Source organism: Camelina sativa, chromosome 12, assembly GCF_000633955.1.
Source record: "Camelina sativa cultivar DH55 chromosome 12, Cs, whole genome shotgun sequence".
NCBI classification, from domain to species: domain Eukaryota; kingdom Viridiplantae; phylum Streptophyta; class Magnoliopsida; order Brassicales; family Brassicaceae; genus Camelina; species Camelina sativa.
Genome location: NC_025696.1, coordinates 25,424,237 through 25,428,556, shown reverse-complemented (window position 1 = coordinate 25,428,556; position 4,320 = coordinate 25,424,237).

Below are 4,320 nucleotides of genomic sequence, written 5' to 3'. Positions count from 1 at the left end.
ATGACTAAATTCTTCTCATTTCATAAGACATTACATTCTTATTACTCAGTTACATAAACATTATGTCTTTAGGAAAAAAGTACATTATTATCCTTCATTCCAAGATAACGCACGTACCAACGGTGTATTAGCCTTTCTTGCAAAGTATATTCCATCGGTTCTAGCAGCCCATATGGGTAGCTGACCACATCGAGGAATAAGTCTTGGTCCTGCTTTGTATACTTCAACGTCAAATGAATACTCCATGCTAGGTCCTTGTCTTAAAATACAAGCCCATTTTGTTAAATTGGGTATTTCGTCATGGAATCTAATGATATATGGAGGGCTATTGAAGTATAACGTTGTCACGCCTAGATCGTTATCTCCGGAACGACAATGAAGCTCAAGAATACTATTAGGAGCGAGTTGGTTAAGAATTTCTACACGGTTTTTTACGCAAGCTTGATTTAGCACAAGATACGGAATAGTAATTAAAACAAAAAATTTGAGATGATTCATTTCTTTTTTGGATCTAAACCCAACTATTGGAGTAATTACAACATCAACGTTTAGTATTTATAATTATCTTGTGTGGAAGAAGACGTTTTTTCCCTTTGATAATATCTTTTTATGGCTTTAGCTAAATTTAAACATAGATAAGGACCAGTTAAAACCTTTAAGCTTATTTTGGACGTAAATATGAACCAATTAAACCTTTTTATGGTGTTTAGTTAAAACCTTCTATATTTGATTTTAATCAACAGTATATCAGAGGATAATTTTTTTTCTATATAAAAAGTAGAATTTTAACTTTTTTGATTTGTTTGTTTTGCAACGCCCGGGTCATGAGAAATAATGAAATAGTGTAATTTATATCGAGACATGTTATTCGAGAATGGGTTATAAAAATATAGAGTTAATTTATTTCAAAAATACCCCTCTCAAAATGATACCTTTAGGGTAGAATTTTGAAGGAATTTTTTTTAAAAAGAAAAAAACTGTCGGGGAAGAAATGGGTCGATTTTTCTGCAAACCTTCAATCAACATATAATTTCTGGGAAATCAAGATTGGGAGAGAAGGATCAATTGCAACGGTCCTAAAGCTGAATTTGTCTCTTCGCGTGAATCAAACCACCACCATCTCTGTTTGGTGAGCTGGCTTCGTTCGTCACTGTAACGCCCCGACCGCCACTTCTTAGTGGGCCCATGTTCAATCCCAGTTCATGAGCCTACCTTCCTTAATGGGCCTCACATTCTCTCACTAGGTCTGTGAGCCCATCCATATCCGACGGTCGGTTTGCTACGTCTGGGAGGTTTTAAATACTTGTTACCGTCCCTACAAATCACCACATGATATTTCTCTGTGTTTTTCCTCACACGCACAGTTCCGACAGTCACTTCCCAGAAGGTCACTCATCCTGAGACTACTCCAGCATAATCACTCTTAACTGTGGAGTTCTCTCAAGACCCTTGACCGAAAAGATAAGTGCAATTTTGTGACATAGGTGGCCAAATCAATTATTTTAAAACCTCTCCGCATGTCTCTGAAACTGGAGTGTCACAATTCACTCCCACTAACAGATCGCAACGTCCTTGTTGCGCACCAAGACCGTCACCCCTGACGGTGTGAGCCCTCTCGAATCCACATTCGTCTGGGTTCGGCTCTGATACCACTTGTAACGCCCCGACCCCCACCTCTTAGTGGATCCCATGTCCAATCCCAGTCCATGGGCCCACCTTCCATAATGGGCCTCACGTCCTCTCACTAGGCTCGTGAGCCCATCTATATTCGACGGTCGGTGCTATGTGTGGGAAGTTTTAAAGACTTGTTACCGTCTCTACAAATCACCACATGATCTTTTCTTGTGTTTTGTCCTCACTCGCACAGTTCCGACAGTCACTTCCCGGAAGGTCACCCATCCCGAGACTACTCCAGCATAAGCACGCTTAACTGTGGAGTTCTCTCAAGACCCTTGACCGAAAAGATAAGTGCACTTTTTTGACATAGGTGGTCAAATCAATTCTTTTAAACCTCTCTGCATGTCCCTGAAACTAGAGTGTCACAGTCACTTCGGGTGCGTATTCTCTCTCGCTCTCACACGCTAATGAGATTTGTTTGTAAGGAATTAGATACTCCTCTGGGTTTTGATTATTGCAAAGCCCTAGAGATGGAACCCAAACCGACATATGGTGTTATGCATCCCATCCGTCCATCATCGTTCACATACTATCCATACGCCACAGGGTCAATGATGTTACTCATTTGTCCCTTCCCGTCTAAGAGTTTGTTTGCCTAGCTAGCTTGAACACTGACTTCTTGTGTTTTTATTTTAGAGGAGAGTATTGAACTTATATTTTTTGCGATTTATAAAGGCTCAGTTTTTTTTTTTGATAGGAACTCTTGGAGTTGTGTTGATGTATGTGTCTTGGCTTGGATATTCTTTTTTGATACATACAATCAACAAGGGGGGCTGGGGGTGGAGGAAGACTGTTGAAACAAAGAGCAAAGAACAAAAGGTTTCATCACAAAAGCTTCATAGAAAAAGGTTCAAAGCGAAGAAAAAGGGGATCATGTTCTTAATCATACCTCCAACAATGGTTCATGACATGGGAACTGAAGATGCATCAAAGATGGAACCTATAGAATATGGGGTTTTAAGATGTTGCTGGTACTTGCAGAGAAATCAAAGAACTATAAGAAGAAGATTTCAGGTGAGAAGAAGATAAATATATGTCTCAATGTTGATTCTGTCTTCTTCGTTTTATTTAGGTACATAACTTGGAATTGAGCTATGAAAGATTTTCTTGAAACGTTAAAGATATATCTTTCCAATGATGTAAATATCGTATACTGATTCTTTGTGCTTTGATGGGAAATTGGTCTCAAAGTTGACTACTTGAAGGTTACATCATTATGGATCTGTTCTGGGAAATTGGCCGTAACTTTTAAACTGTAAACCAAAATCGTTATCTGCTTTTTTTCTGTCTTCGTACGACTGTTGTTGATATTTCCACTAATTTTCATAATTTTCTGGGTTGGTTTGCTACTACATTTGTGCTATGCATCAAAACTGATGAAAAATGCACAATTTTAGTTGCATGGTATTTAGCTCCCACTCAAATATATTATCATCTGCAAGTTAGCTGTCGTTTAGAAGATTGAAGTCAAATTCTTCTTTTTATGTTGTGAAATATTCTAAAATTATCCAAAGTTTATAATTAAATCTCACAGAGTCACATTTCATTTTCTTATTTTTTTAATATAAAAACTTTTAAAAAAATCAAATCTTTTAAAAATCATTCAAATCTTTCAAAATTCTAGGATTTTAAAATCCTACTCTTGGTGATCTCTTAATCGACAATGGGTTATGAAAATAAAGAGTTAATATATATATTTACTGTTAAATGCAAATCTTGATTGTTTAAAATATTATTTTATAATTTGATTTTAAATATTTATTGATAGTGGCATGCCCGTAAATATGCTGGAAGACTCAAGTTTTTTCTAAATTACACTTTGAAATGTATATATAGACTAGATTAGGACCCGTCCGATGTGCGGGTTTAGAGTTTTTAAAATAAAAGTATAAAACTAAATTTAACAAAGAATTTAAAATAAATATTTTTAGTAAGTTAAAACTATCTATAAAAGTCAATAGATACACCAAAGTGTCCAATGTGATATTTGGTGTAAAAAGTGTGATTATGTGGTTTTGACTATTAATCACGTTTTCTTTGAATGCCCTTGCTCTTGTGAAGTTTGGGATTTATCTCCGACTCATGTCTCGTCAGAGGGTTTTCCATATGAGTCGGTGTACTCAAATTTGGATTTTGTTTTCTAGAGCAATAAGTTAGCCTGGGAAGAGGTACTCTCTTTTATGGCGGTCATGTCAGCTCCATCTCTGTCTTCGGATGTCCAGATTTCTTCACCTTGTTGTCAGATTGATGGTTCTTGGAAAGCAACCAATTTGCATTCAGGATTGGACTGGTGGTGTTGCGTTGGTGAAGAGCGAACCTTGTTGTTGGGGGCCAAGTCTCTAAGACGGAGCCCCTCCCCCTGCATTCGGAGTTAGAAGCGTTGTACTGGGCCATGGAGCGGATATGTGCTGCAAGGATCGCTTGTCAACATTTCGAGACTGAGTGTGCTGAGTTACTCACTATGGTTCAGTCCCCTAAAGATTGGCCGTTGGTAAGCGTATCTTCACCCAGGGTATCAATTCCCTATGCAGTTGTAGTACAAAGGGTTATCAATCCAAATGGTAGTTTATGCTAGCAGGAAGGATGCAATCAAAACAATGCAAGTCAAGCCAAGCAATAAAGGGTTTTATCTAACAATCCTAA